We start from the raw sequence: 15,957 nt of genomic DNA on the forward strand, positions 1-15,957 counted from the left end.
ATGTGTATGTAGTTGTGGGTGAGGGTGAGGGTGGGTGTGTCGCGTATGTGTGTCCCCGTAATTTTTTGCCTCCCCCCTCCCCTGTGTCGTAGGTGCAGTTTCTCACAGTTGTCTTCTGCACCGGCGTTCGTGCTCCTGGTAGAGGAGCAGGAAGACAATAGCTGGTAGGATGTGTAGTTCGGGTTCCATGCTGTCCAGATTCCTCGTGGAGTGTGTAGAGGTGAGCGTTTTCAGTTCGTAATGTCTGTTTCCGCCGTGTTTTTATCGGCGGGGCTACCGCCCCGGAAAAGGTGGCGGATTGGTGGGTTGTGATAGGGTGGGCGGTACATTGTCTCCCGCCTGTCTGTTGGCTGTCACTGCCGTGCTGTTTGTTTGTCCCGCCGTGGCGGTCGGAGTGTTAAAGTGGCGGTCTCAGTTGGTGGTTTCCGCCAGGGTCAGAATTCCATTTTTTTTACTGCCTGCCTGTTGGCGGATTGGCTGCTGCTTTAACACCGACCGCCAGGGTTGGAATGACCCCCATAATGTGCTACTGGTGAACATTGTGCAACTAATATGCGCAGTGGTGAAACACAAAGTCATGGGTCAAACACAATTAATAACATCACAGGTTGTCACACTGTTCTCAACCTGCAAATAAGAATAAATTCCACATGCCATCAAAATGGTGGAAATGGCCCTTTCTGCAGGGTTTCCTTGTCTTTTTTGCTTTTTGACCTCCTGATTTTGATCTTGTGCTGACTTTCATTCTTCCTGGCTTTAGGACTCTAGACACTTTATCACTGCTAGCCAGTGCTAAAACACAAGTGCTCTCTCTCTAAATTTTATTGGTGATTGGTTTCTCCATGATTAGCTTATTTTATTTATTAGTAAGTCCCTGGAATAATGAACCGGGTGTGCCCAGGGCCTATTAATCAAATGATATTAGTGGGCCAACAGCACCAATTGTGCCACCCACAGGAGTAGCCCTGTAAACATGTCCTAGACCTGCCACTGCAGTGTCTGTGTGTGAAGTTCTGAACAGCCAGTTTCACTTGGCAAGTGCACCCACTTGCCAAGCCTAAACCTTCCCTTTTATTACATGAAAATCACTTAGGCCCAAGGTAGACGCCAGGACAGGGTGCAGTGTAATTAAAACGTAGGTCATGTACTGGTATTTTTTACATGTCCTGATATCAATATGCTGTCCAATTCATATTTGCAAGGACTGTTTCTCCCATAGGGTAACATACGGATTGCCTTGAAATGTCTTTTACGTATAATTTCACATTGGGAGCAGATAGGGATGTGGAGTTTGTGGTCTCTGAACTCACAGTTTAAACATACATCTTTTGGAGAAGTTGCTTTTTATTTTTATGTTAAAAATGCCACTTTTATAAAGTAGGCATTTTCTTGCTTAACCACTGGGTGCCTCTTCCTGGCAGTGGAATACATATCTGGGTCAGGATGACAGTCGAGCTGTTCATAAATTCAATCTAGGCAGTCACACAAAGGTAGCTTAGGTGTGCCCTACTTATACAGAGGGGTCTTCCGGGGCTGGAGTAGTGGGAGGAGCTGACACTTGCAGCTGAACAGGGCGGTCCCCAACCCTCTGTGGTGTGTCTTAGGTAAAAGCTGGAAAGTCAGGGTCTTGTGCACTACAAAGACTCTCCCTTTGAAATTTGCCTATTTCAAAGGGAGACAAGAGTTTAAGTATTGGGCCTCTGGGATCACAACTTCAGAACACTACTGGACTGAGGACATTCTGCCAGGAAGAGCTGGACACTGTAAGAAGAACTGCCATTCTGCCTGTGGCCTTGTTATGCTGGCCTGCTGCTTGCTGCTTCTGTTTTGGGAGTGAAAGGACTGGACTTTGTTTTCTACATCCTGCTTCCAAGGTTTTCCTAGGGTTTAAACTGAGCTTGCCTCCTGTGCCTGGCCTATTCTGCTTCTGCTAACTTGTTAAGTGGTGCCAAATCCATTCACTTTTTGTAGGAAAGTACCCTCCTTTTGACATGGTTACCCCCATTTTCTGCCTGATGTCAGTGTGCTTGACTTTGTTCCCTGCGATCCTGTGAACCAGGACCCCAGTGATTATGCTCTCTCTCCTCTAAATTTTGTCACTGCATACTGGTAACCCAGTATTTCATCCAAAATCGGCATACCGGTGCTCCTTATAGGTCCCTAGTATATGGCACATAGGTACCCAGGGCATTGGGATTCGGGGGATCACTATGCTCTGCAGCATTTCATTTCCTACCCATAGGTAGCCCATGCAAGTTTTCTGCAGGACTGCCATTGCAGCCTGCGTGAAAAAGCACATGCACCCTTTCACTGTCATTTACACTGCACCAGGTCACTGATAAGTCACCCCTATAGCAGGCCCTCTAGCCCTAAGGGCAGGGTCCAGACTACCTGTGTGTAAGGGCACCCCTCCACTAGCAGAGGCTCCCACGACCTCCAGGACCATTTTCCCAGAATTCGTGAGTGCGGAGACACCATTTTACATGTGTACTGGACATAGGTCACTACCTATGTCCAATTACATAATAGTAACTCCGAAAACAGGCATTCCAAACAAGTTGGAATCATACCTCAATGCTTTTGCAAGCATTGGTTGTATGATTCCATGCACTCTGGGGGCTCCTAAGAGGCCCCCCAGTATTGCCATTCCAGCCTTCTGAGGTTTTTCAGGCAGCCCAAGCTGCTGCCACCTCTCAGACAAGTTTCTGCCCCCCTGTTGCTTGAGCAGCTCAATCCCAGGAAGGCAGAACAAAGGATTTCCATTGAGAGAGGAGTGTTACATCCTCTCATTTTGGAAATAGATGTAACAGGCTTTGGAGGGGTAGTCTGTCCAAGCCTCTGGAAATGCTTTGAAGGGCACAGATAGTGCCCTCCTTCCATAATCCAGTTTATACTGGTTCAGGGACCCCCAGTCTCTGCTCTGGAACTAAACTGGACAAATGAAAGGGGACAGACCACTCCCCTGCCCATCACCACCCCAGGGGTGGTGCTCAGAGCACCTCCAGAAGGTCTCAAGGTTTTGCCATCTTGGATTCCAAGTTGGCAGGGAACTCTGAAAGCATCTGAGTGGCCAATGCCAGCAGGTGACTTCAGAGCCCTCCCCTGATAGGTGCTTACCTCTTAGCTTACCAATCCCCCTTTCAGGACTATTTAAGGTCTCTCTCTTGGGTGGTTCTTCAGATTCGCATTGCAGGACTCCAGCAGGAAATCTCTGCATCCTTTACTTCACCTTCTTACCAAAGAAACTGCATCTGGACCCTCCAGGAACTCTGCAACTGCAACAAAGAAGCAAAGATGACTTATACAACATTGTATCTTCAGCTCCTGCCAGCAAGTGCACATGCTTCCCAGTTGTGCATCCTCAGAGGTCAGCCTGTCTTCAGCCTGCACCAAAAGAATGAAGAAATCTCCCTTGGAGTGCAGGAATCACTCCACTGATTCAGCAGGCACCTCTCTGCAATGATGAACGGTTGTGTGGGACCCCTCTCCTGACGACCTGCGTGGATCCTGTATCACAGGTGGTGGACTGAGGTGGTCCTGACGGTCCTGATGCCCAACTGTCTAATTTGGTGGAGGTATGAGCTTGCCTCCCCACACAAGAAAGTACCCCATGCACCGCATGTTTTGCAGTTGCAAAGGCTTGTTGGCATCCTTCCAAAAAGTTCTTCACGCACCTTGCAGCTCTGGCCCCCAGCACTCCTACCAGCGGCACACAGCTTCTTGCGTGGTTGTCCGGCGGAGTGAACCCTTTGTTGTAGTGCTGCATGGGCCTCCTTTTGCACCTTATTTGTCCCCATGCTATGAGACTCCTGTGGACGCTGCCTGGTCTTGGTCTTGTGAGGGCTTTCTGATCTGCAGAGAGCCCCCTCTGCTTCCCCCTTCTCGGTAGAATCCACCAGGCCCCTCCTGGTCCGGTGCAGCGCCATTTTCCGCTAACCGAGATCTTTGCATGTGCCAAGGCTTGTTGGTGGAATCCAGCAATGCAAGCCAGACTGCAATCATCCATCTGGTGTGGGACATCATCTGCACCAACCAGGAATTGACATCCATCTTCTTGGGTGCAGTACTGACTGCTTTTCTTCACCTGTGGTTTTTATTTTGCACCTTCATCCCGGTTGGACCTGGTATAAGGTATAAGTACCTTATGTATCCACTACAAACCAGGCTAGCCTCCTACACTTGGCTCTTAGAAGTGGAACTGGTGTCTTGTGGAAGAAAATCCATGCATCGAGTCACTGCGGGTGAAAATTGACCCATCGCCTGCCTTGCGATGGAAGAATTGACCAGCGCCTGCCTTGCAGTGGAAGAATCAACACAGTGCCTTTTCTACAGCGGCTCTATCATCACAGTGCATCTGGATTATCCCACGCGTCATCCCTGGGTGTCGTTTCCACATGGACCCCACCCTGCAGCAAGGAACCAAGGCTATATGATTGGAAACTGACACATCATCTCTCCTGTGGGGAGAGAAGCGATGCGTCATCTCCCCTGCCAGTAAGAAACCAACGCATCACCTCCCATGCCAGTAAGGAACTGACACATCTCTCTCCTGCGAAGAGAGAATAAATGCATCACCTCCCCGGTCAGTAAGGATCAAACACATCACTTCCCCTGCTTAGTAAGGAACTAACACATCACTTTGTTTTCCAGCACCTCACATCCCCTGCACCCCACATTGTCTTTGTTTTTGACACAATCTAGGTGTTAAAAAGAGAAAAACATTGATTTCTCTTGATTAAAACTGCAACTTTTTAAAAGTGATATATTTAATTGTGTATGCTAGATTTTTGTTATTTTGGTTTGTTTTCCTCAGATAAATATTGGCTATTTTTCTAAACTGGTGCGGTGTGCTTTTGTGGTATTTTCATCGTGTTGTTGTGTGTGTGTGTTTACGAATACTTTACACATTGCCTCTGATATAAACTTTAGTGCTTGAGCCTAATTATTAAGGAATTGAACAGGGTTTAACCAAGCAGTGTGACTCCTTTACCCTGACTAGAGTGAGGGTCTATACTTGGACAGGGTGGAAACCACTGCCAACTAGTGGTCCCATTTCTAACAAAAGTGATCACCATCATTCGGATACTCAAGCTCTTCAAGTATCACTGCTTGCAACAGCGTATGCAATATCCAGATGATATCTTATTTATTCTGGGGATTGCAATCACATTGTTGACACATTTATTGACCGAAACTCCACTACCCCCATATATCCAACAAATCACAAAAAACAATTTATGTCTTGTTATTTATCTTGCAACTCCACTCATTAATTCACGCTTTTCTACATGAAGTTTCAACATATTCTTCAGTTTCTGCTTATAAATTGAACAATGATGAATGTGAAAAATTATCTTTGACCAAATTAACAATTGTGTATGACTTTTTAACTTCCAACTTAGTATGACATTCCCAGCATATCAAATACCTTGGTATATCGTTTGCTTCAAATATTAAAACGTCCATGTCGTTAAACATACAAAAATGGCTCTATAAACTGCTAGAACTAATAAATGGCATCCCTTAAATCTTTCATGGTGCAGCTGTCTTGAAACTATTAATATGATGCTGGTTCCCATCATAATAGTTACTGTCTCCAATATACTAATTCCTGTACCTCTTGAAGACTTTAAGACAACAAATACCTTAGTTTCAGCCTTCCTTTGGAATAAAAAATAAATGTATGTCACTGCTTAGGTTAACATGACCTAATTCACAAGGGTGTGTGTGCTAATTTTCCTCATTTTCTCACATGCCACAAGGCCTTTTTGTATTGTCAATCTGCCTGTTGAATACATGAGTCTTCACCCACCTCTCCATTATGGATGGATCTTGAATGTGAGTTTCTTTCAACATTTACTTTTCCAGAATACTTGTCATCCACCCGTAAACCTCAAACTCTCTCCAACCCTATACTTAAATATTGGAAAAATTATTAGAACCTATATTATCCACCACCCACATTACCTTTTCTACTTTTCCGAATTAAAACCTGGAGAAATAGATGTTTAATTTGGATTCATCAACTTTTCCACCAGGGCACCCCTATATCATGCATATACACTCAATCTCTTTTTTGGCTTTCCCTCATTCTTTCAAAGTAAGTTTCTCATTTTACAAAATGCCCTTTCCAGTGTGTACAACCATATTCAACTTCACCATTGCCCTCCAGCAACCTCAGAAAAAACCTATGCACTCTCCTATCTATGGATACCACAGCTTCTACAATTAATTCTCTGGCTCTCAATCCTAGTAGAGATAAGACAAACAGAACTATCTTGGGAACATGATTTCCGCATTGAATGGTCCATCCATTTTGGTAATAAAATTTGGACTAGAATCAGGAAATCTTCTAGGGCTGCAAACACTGTCCTTCATATAGAACAGTCTCTTTTCTCTCCAGAATTCTTGCAAAACGTTTACCCAGATCTTTCTCATACATGTTGGGCATTGTGAGAAAACAGGGCTGGTTGCAGAGGCCTCCTAACTTTTTACCCCCATTTTTCACATTTTGATGGTGTTTTCCTTACACTGATGGTGCCCTGGGTACTGCTAACCAGGCCCAGGGCCTGCGCTCTGTTTAAAATGAGTATGCAAACTAGGCTAATTATAAATGGCTATGTCAACCTGCCTATAAGACCCTAGTATATGGTAGGACATGTAGGTTTAGGGACCTCATCATAGGTAGTACCTCCATACGTGCACTGCTGAGGTGCCCAGTGTGATTTTAAAGGCAGGCCTGCCTTGCTGGCTGCTTTTAAACTAAAGTTACATGCAAATTCTACTTTGGAGTCAAAAGTTCTTCCAAAGTCTTAAACTACCTTATTCTTACATATAATCACCCTAAGGTGTGCCCTATGTGCTCCTAGGGTTAGGTGGAGTGTAACTATAAGGAGGGACCTTTTAAAAAAAATTATAAGCCCTGGTGAGGTAAATTTGTTTTTCGCTCACTGTAGTGAATGGCCTCCATGTTTGGATTTGATATAACTATTTCAGGTAAATAGTTTTACAACTCTACCTGAAAGTTGCGAACTTAAGCTCTGTAGTGTCCTTCACTGATTGGCCACCCTCAGGCACCCTGACCAGGATGAGCCTTGGGGAGGATATCTGACTCAGCAGCTGCTGAAACAGGATGGGGAGAGAGCAGCCAAACTGGTCTTCAAAGGCAGGGAAGGACATTTGGAGTAGCTCAGGACATCCCTCACTTCCTGCAACCCCAAACAATTAGGTGCCCTCTTGATTACATTAGGAGAGGGCAGGAGAGGGGTGTGTTTAGGATTTTTAGCCACAACAGCGGGTGGGCTCAGCCAGGTCTACCCTCCAGAAATTACTTTCAGCCATGAAGGATTTTTGAAAAATGTTGCTCCCTGGGTTTGATTTTTGCCACACTTCCCAGGAAGTGGTCATCAAATGGGGAAGAGCCTGCCTGTGATTGGACAAGATCCCCCTGCTTTCCACCCCAGGAGCAAGGATAAATATGACAGAGCTACACCCACTCCTTAGATCCCTATAAGGAACAAAACAAAGAAGTACTACTGCCCTGCTAGACCCGAGACCTACACCTGGACACTCCACTCTGACGGACTGCACCAGCTGCACACTTGGACTTCCCACTAAAAGGACTGCCTGTCTTCTATTGCTTCAAGAAGGGACTCCCTGTTTGCTACATGTACAAAGGAGCTGCCCAGTGTCCCCTGCAACAGATACTGCATGCAGAGCCTGGCTAACCAGTGTCCAGTGGCCATTGGAGGATTCTGACCAGGTGCATTCTGTGAATTGCAGGCCCAACTCTCAAGGAGCAACTCAGAGTTTCTGGATCTTTGGATCAAGTTGTGGACACTTCAGTGGCCCAAAAACAACCTCTGAAAGAAGATCCAGAAATATGGAGACGTTTGGACGTTTGAAGCAATTACATCAGTTGAAGAGGTGCATTGTGGGACCCCAGGAGGCACCCCAGAGCCTCTGAACCCTTGGCTGGTGCTGTGGACCACTTTCCTGAATCAAGAAACACTTATGAAAGTAAGTATGATAGTGCTACCTCGTGGGTGGCCTGAACTCTGGATTTTGTCCCTTTCCAGTGTGACCTTTTTTAACCCTTTGAGCACTAGTTTCTTCTATGCACTAGAAAACATTAGTTTTTTAAAAACTCATATCTCCGGTTCCCCTTATCTAATTTTTATTATTTTGGTGTCATTTTAAAGATACAAATAGAGTCTATTGTTATAAATTGGTTGTAGGAAAGTACCATCTTTCCTGGTATGTTACCCCCATATTTCACTGTATATATGTTGTTTTAGTCTATGTGTCACTGGGACCCTGCCAGGCAGGGCCCCAGTGCTCATAAGTATGTGCCCTGTATGTGTTCCCTGTGTGATGACTAACTGTCTCATTGAGCCTCTGCTAACCAGAACCTCAGTGGTTATGCTCTCTCTCCTTTCCAAATTGTCACTAACAGGCTAGTGACCAATTTCACCAATTCACATTGGCATACTGGAAGACCCATATAATTCCCTAGTATATGGTACTGAGGTACCCAGGGTATTGGGGTTCCAGGATATCCCTATGGGCTGCAGCATTTCTTTTGCCACCCATAGGGAGATCTGAATAATTCTTACACAGGCCTGCCAGTGCAGCCTGAGTGAAATAACGTCCACGTTATTTCACAGCCATTTACCACTGCAATTAATTAACTTACAAGTCACCTATATGTCTAACCTTCACCTGGTGAAGGTTGGGTGCAAAGTTACTTAGTGTGTGGGCACCCTGGCACTAGCCAAGGTGCCCCCACATTGTTCAGGGCAAATTCTCCGTACTTTGTGAGTGCGGGACACCATTACACGCGTGCACTATACATAGGTTACTACCTATGTATAGCGTCACAATGGTAACTCCGAACATGGCCATGTAACATGTCTAAGATCATGGAATTGTCACTCGAATGCCATTCTGGCATTGGGGAGACAATTCCATGATCCCCCGGGTCCCCGGGTACTGCCAAACTGCCTTTCCGGGGACTCCACTGCAGCTGCTGCCAACCCCTCAGACAGGTTTCTGCCCCCCTGGGGTCCAGGCAGCCCAGGCCCAGGAAGGCAGAACAAAGGATTTCCTCTGAGAGAGGGTGTAACACCCTCTCCCTTTGGAAATAGGTGTGATGGCTGGGGAGGAGTAGCCTCCCCCAGCCTCTGGAAATGCTTTGATGGGCACAGATGCTGCCCATCTCTGCATAAGCCAGTATACACCGGTTGAGGGATCCCCCAGCCCTGCTCTGGCCTGAAACTGGACAAAGGAAAGGGGAGTGACCACTCCCCTGACCTGCACCTCCCAGGGGAGGTGCCCAGAGCTCCTCCAGTGTGCCCCAGACCTCTGCCATCTTGGAAACAGAGGTGTTGCTGGCACACTGGACTGCTCTGAGTGGCCAGTGCCAGCAGGTGACGTCAGAGACTCCTTCTGATAGGCTCTTACCTCTCTTAGTAGCCAATCCTCCTTCCTAGGTAGCCAAACCTCCTTTTCTGGCTATTTCTGGCTATTTAGGGTCTCTGCTTTGGGGAATTCTTCAGATACCGAATGCAAGAGCTCACCAGAGTTCCTCTGCATCTCCCTCTTCACCTTCTGCCAAAGGATCAACCGCTGACTGCTCAGGACGCCTGCAAAACTGCAACAAAGCAGCAAAGACGAATACTGCAACCTTGTATCGCTTCATCCTGCCGGCTTTCTCTACTGTTTCCAGGTGGTGTATGCTCTGGGGGTAGCTTGCCTCCTTCTTGCACCAGGAGCTCTGAAGAAATCTCCTGTGGGTCGACGGAATCTTCCCCCTGCAACCGCAAGCAACAAAAGACTGCATCACCAGTCCTCTGGGACCCCTCTCAGCACGACGAGCGTGGTCCCTGTAACTCAGCAACTCTGTCCAAGAGACTCCCACAGTCTAGTGACTCTTCAGTCCAAGTTTGGTGGAGGTAAGTCCTTGCCTCCCCACGCTAGACTGCATTGCTGGGTACCGCGTGATTTGCAGCTGCTCCGGCTTCTGTGCACTCTTCCTGGATTTCCTTCATGCACAGACAAGCCTGGGTCCCCGACACTCTAACCTGCAGTGCACAACCTTCTGAGTTGTCCTCCGGCATCGTGGGACTCCCTTTTGTGACTTCGGGTGGACTCCGGTTCACTCCTCTTCTAAGTGCCTGTTCTAGTACTTCTGTGGATGCTGCCTGCTTCTGTGAGGGCTCCTTAACTTGCTGGGCACCCCCTCAGTCTCCTCTTCCAAGTGGCTACACCCTGGTCCCTCCTGGGCCACAGCAGCATCCAAAATCCCTAACAACAACCCTTGCAGCTAGCAAGGCTTGTTTGCGGTTTTTCTGCGTGGGAACACCTCTGCAAGCTTCTTCACGACGTGGGACATCCATCCTCCAAAGGGTAAGTTCCTAGTCCTCTTCGTTCTTGCAAAACATTAAGCTTCTTCCATCCAGTGGCAGCTTCCTTGCACCCTCAGCTGGCATTTCCTGGGCTCCTGCCCACTCTCGACACTGTCGCGACTCTTGGACTTGGTCCCCTTGTCTTACTGGTACTCAGGTCCAGAAATCCACTGTTGTTGCATTGCTGGTGTTGGTTTTCCTTGTAGAATCCCCCTATCACAACTTCTGTGCTCTCTGGGGGTTGTAGGTGCACTTTACACCTACCTTTCAGGGTCTTGGGGTGGGCTATTGTTCTAACCCTCACTGTTTTCTTACAGTCCCAGCGACCCTCTACAAGCTCACATAGGTTTGGGGTTCATTCATGGTTCACATTCCACTTTTGGAGTATATGGTTTGTGTTGCCCCAATACCTATGTGCTCCCATTGCAATCTATTGTAACTTTACACTGCTTGCATTACTTCCTTTTGCTATTACTGCATAATGTTGCTATTGTGTACATATATCTTGTGTATATTTGTCATCCTCATACTGAGGGTACTCACTGAGATACTTTTGGCATATTGTCATAAAAATGAAGTACCTTTATTTTTAGTATATCTGTGTATTGTGTTTTCTTATGATATTGTGCATATGACACCAGTGGTATAGTAGGAGCTTTACATGTCTCCTAGTTCAGCCTAAGCTGCTTTGCCATAGCTACCTCCTATCAGCCTTAGCTGCTAGAAACACCTCTTCTACACTAATAAGGGATAACTGGACCTGGCACAAGGTGTAAGTACCTCTGGTACCCACTACAAGCCAGGCCAGCCTCCTACATTGGTTGTGCAGCGGTGGGATAAGTACTTGTAACTACTTAACACTTTGTCATTTTGTACTTTTCATAAGAGAATAATATACAAAACAAGTTCAGTGTATGTACACCTAACCAAAAAGTTTTGCTTTTTTTCTCTTACACTTTCTGCTAAGTGCTGAAAAGTACTCCTAAACTTCTAAAAAGTTTCCAAAAAGTTTGAAAAAGTTTTTTTTCCTGTTCTTTAAAAAGTCCTGAAACTTTTTCTCTCTTCTCGCTGTCTCTAAACCTTCTTCTATCATGTCTGATGTAGGAACCTCTCTTAAAATGGTCAATACAACTTATGACAATTTAAACTTTAAGAGCCTAAGGAGTCTCTGCATTGATAGAGGTTTAGTGATGGGAAAGAATCCTTCAAGAGAATTTCTATTTAACCTACTCATTGACAAATGATAAGTCCATAGCTGGCACTTCAACTGAGAAGTTAGTAGTTAGCTCACACTCTGACTCAGGGGAACCCCTTGAGGGAGGTGTAGAGGGTTCTCTTCCAAATCTGCCCCTTAGCAGACCACCTAGCAATGTTGGTAGTAATAGGACCTCCCATCATAGTAGGGATGTTTTTATTCTTGGAGGCCAGGTTGTTAGAGTCCAAGCTGTTAGGGACAGATCTCCGTTGGTTCCAATATATCCTCAGTGTCCAAGCATTCCCAACCCACCCACCCTGAAGAAAACATGTTAGGAAGGGAACTCAAAAAGTTGAGAGTGGAAGAGACCAGGCTGAAGCTTAAACAGCAACAGCTGGCTCTAGACAGGGAATCCCTAGACCTGGAGAAGGAGAGACAGAGATTGGGGTTTGGACCCCATGGTGGCAGCAGCAGTATTCCTGATAATAATCCTGTGAGAGAGCATGATTCCAGGAATCTGCATAAGATAGTTCCCCCTTACAAGGATGGGGATGACATTAACAAGTGGTTTGCTGCACTTGAGAGGGCCTGTATGGTACAGGGGGTCCCTCAAAGGCAGTGGGCTGCTATATTATGGCTATCTTTCAATGGAAAGGGTAGGGAAAGGCTCCTTACTGTTAGAGAAAGTGATGCTAATAATTTTGCAGTTTTGAAGGATGCACTCTTGGATGGATTTGGCTTAACCACTGAACAATACAGGATTAAGTTCAGAGACACCAGAAAAGAGTCCTCACAAGACTGGATAGACTTTGTTGAGTGTTCAGTGAAGGCCTTGGAGGGGTGGTTGCATGGCAGTAAAGTTTCTGACTATGAAAGCCTGTATAATCTTATTCTGACAGAGCATATTATGAATAACTGTGTGTCTGACTTGTTACACCAATATCTAGTGGACTAAGATCTGACCTCTCCCCAAGAATTGGGAAAGAAGGCAGACAAATGGGTCAGAACAAGAGTGAACAGAAAAGTTCATACAGGGGGTGACAAGGATGGCAAGAAGAAGGATGGTAAGTCTTCTGACAAGGGTGGGGACAAATCTAAAAATGAGTCTTCATCAGGCCCACAAAAACACTCTAGTGGGGGTGGTGGGTCCAAATCCTCTTCAAATCATGTTTAAAAGCCTTGGTGTTATTTATGTAAAGGAAAAGGCCATTGGACAACTGATGCCAGTTGTCCAAAGAAAAACACCAAACCTCCCACTACCACAACCCCTACTGCAAACTCTAGTGCCCCGAGTAATAGCAGTGGTGGCGGGAACAAACCTACTAATAGCCAATCCAAGGGAGTAGCTGGGCTCACTTTTGGTAATTTAGTTGGGGTTGGTCTTGCTAGGGAGACCACAGAGGCTGTATTAGTCTCTGGAGGTACCATTGATTTGGCCACCTTGGTTGCTTGTCCTCTTAATATGGATAAGTACAAGCAACTGCCCCTAATAAATGGTGTTGAGGTTCAGGCCTACAGGGTCACAGGTGACAGTGTTACCATGGTAATAGAGAAACAGGTACACCCTGAACAACACCTACTTGGTCACCAGTACCAAGTGACAGACGCTCATAACAACACTCTTAGCTACCCGATGGCTGTTGTGAATCTCAACTGGGGGAGGAGTTACTGGTCCAAATAAAGTTGTGGTTGCTTCAGATTTACCTGTAGACTGTCTACTCGGAAATGATTTAGAGACATCAGCTTGGGCAGAAGTGGAGTTGGAGGCTCATGCAGCAATGCTGGGCATGCCAGGGCATATTTTTGCTTTGACAAGGGCTCAGACCAAAAAGCAACTTTCCTCCCTGTGCAGAACCTTCACCAGATGAGCTGGCAGCAGACACTGCTGAGCTTTTGGGTGGAGGGGGGCCTGCCAGGGAAGAGCTGAGTGTGGCACAGCAATCCTGTCCCACATTAGAGGGTCTCAGACAGCAAGCTGTCAAGCAGCAAAATGGGGATGTCAGTGACTCACATAGAGTTTACAGGGAGGACAACCTCTGGTACACAGAGGCAAGGGACCCAAAACCTGGAGCAGCCAGGAGATTGGTCATTCCCCTGCAGTACAGAGAGTTCCTCCTAACTCTGGCACATGACATTCCTTTGGCTGGGCATTTGTGCCAGATTAAAACATGGGAAAGGCTTGTCCCCCTGTTTCACTGGCCTAGGATGTCAGAGGACACAAAATATTTTTGTAAGTCTTGCGGGACCTGCAAAGCCAGTGGCAAGACTGGTGGCACAGCAAAGGCTCCCCTTATTCCACTACCTGTGGTTGGGGTCCCCTTTGAAAGGGTAGGGGTTGACATAGTTGGCCCCCTTGACCCTCCTACTGCTTCAGGCAATAGGTGTATCTTGGTGGTTGTGGACTATGCCACAAGATATCCTGAAGCAATTCCTCTAAGGACCACTACAGCACCTGCAGTGGCAAAAGCCCTCCTGGGAATTTTTTCCAGGGTGGGTTTCCCAAAAGAGGTTGTATCAGACAGTGGTAGCAACTTTATGTCTGCATACTTGAAGGCTATGTGGAAGGAATGTGGTGTAACATACACATTCACCACACCTTATCATCCACAGACAAATGGACTGGTAGAGAGGTTTAATAAAACTCTCAAAGGAATGATAATGGGAGTCCCTGAAAAACTCAGGAGGAGATGGGATGTCCTGTTACCTTGCCTCCTTTTTGCTTACAGGGAGGTACCCCAGAAAGGAGTGGACTTCAGCCCCTTTGAACTCCTCTTTGGGCACCCTGTAAGAGGTCCCCTAACACTTGTGAAGAAGGGTTGGGAACAACCTTTAAAAGCTCCCAAACAAGATATAGTGGACTATGTACTTGGCCTAAGATCCAGAACGGCCGAGTACATGAAAAAGGCCAGTAAAAACCTTCAGGCCAGCCAATTGCTCCAGAAGCAATGGCATGACCAGAAGGCTGTTCTGATTCAGTACCAACTAGGACAGAAGGTGTGGGTATTGGAGCCTGTGGCCCCAAGAGCACTCCAAGACAAATGGAGTGGACCCCATCTCATTGTTGAAAAGAAGGTCGAGGTCACCTACTTGGTTGACCTAGGCACTGCCGGGAGTCCCCTTAGGGTGATTCATGTCAACCGCCTAAAACCCTATTATGACAGGGCTGATCTCACCCTGCTCATGGCAACAGATGAAGGACAGGAAGAAGAGAGTGACCCTCTCCCTGATCTCTTCTCTTCCACTGAAGATGATGCTTTAGTGGAAGGTGGAGTTTTGGCAGATTGTCTTACTGCAGAGCAGAAAGACAACTGCATAAATCTCCTTGGACAGTTTTCTGAACTCTTTTCAACTGTGCCAGGCACCACATCTTGGTGTGAACACACAATTGGTACTGGAGATAGCTTGCCTGTCAAAAGTAAAATCTATAGGCAGCCTGACCATGTCAGGGACTGCATAAAGCAAGAAGTTCAGAAAATACTTGATCTAGGAGTGGTTGAACATTCTGAAAGCCCATAGGGCTCTCCTGTGGTGCTTGTACCAAAGCCTCACTCAAAAGATGGAAAAAGGGAGATGAGGTTTTGTGTAGATTACAGAGGTCTCAACCAGGTAACAAAAACTGATGCTCACCCTATACCCAGGGCAGATGAGCTCATAGATACACTGGCATCTGCCAAGTATCTAAGCACCTTTGATTTGACTGCAGGGTATTGGCAGATAAAATTGTCAGAGGATGCTAAAGCTAAAACTGCATTTTCAACTATAGGAGGGCACTTCCAATTTACAGTGATGCCCTTTAGGTTGAAAAATGCACCTGCCACTTTTCAGAGGTTGGTGAATACAGTCCTGCAAGGGTTGGAGACGTTTAGTGCAGCATATCTGGACGATATAGCTGTCTTTAGCTCCACCTGGGATGATCACCTGGTCCACCTGTGGAAAGTTTTGGAGGCCCTGCAAAAGGCAGGCCTTACTATCAAGGCTTTAAAGTGCCAGATAGGGCAGGGAAAGGTGGTTTATCGGGGATACCTGGTAGGTGGAGAACAGATTGCACCACTTCAGGGGAAAATCCAGACAATCATGGATTGGGTTCCCCCTGCAACTCAGACCCAGGTGAGAGCCTTCCTAGGCCTCACTGGGTATTACAGGAGATTCATTAAAAACTATGGCTCAATTGCAGCCCCACTTAATGATCTCACTAGCAAGAAGATGCCTAGAAAGGTATTGTGGACAGCTAGCTGTCAGAACGCTTTTGAGGAGCTCAAACAGGCCATGTGCACTGCAGCTGTCCTAAAAAGCCCATGTTACTCCAAGAAATTCATTGTTCAAACTGATGCATCTGAATTAGGGGTAGGGGCAGTC

This window comes from Pleurodeles waltl, chromosome 2_1, assembly GCF_031143425.1.
Source record: "Pleurodeles waltl isolate 20211129_DDA chromosome 2_1, aPleWal1.hap1.20221129, whole genome shotgun sequence".
Classification (NCBI taxonomy): Eukaryota; Metazoa; Chordata; class Amphibia; order Caudata; family Salamandridae; genus Pleurodeles; species Pleurodeles waltl.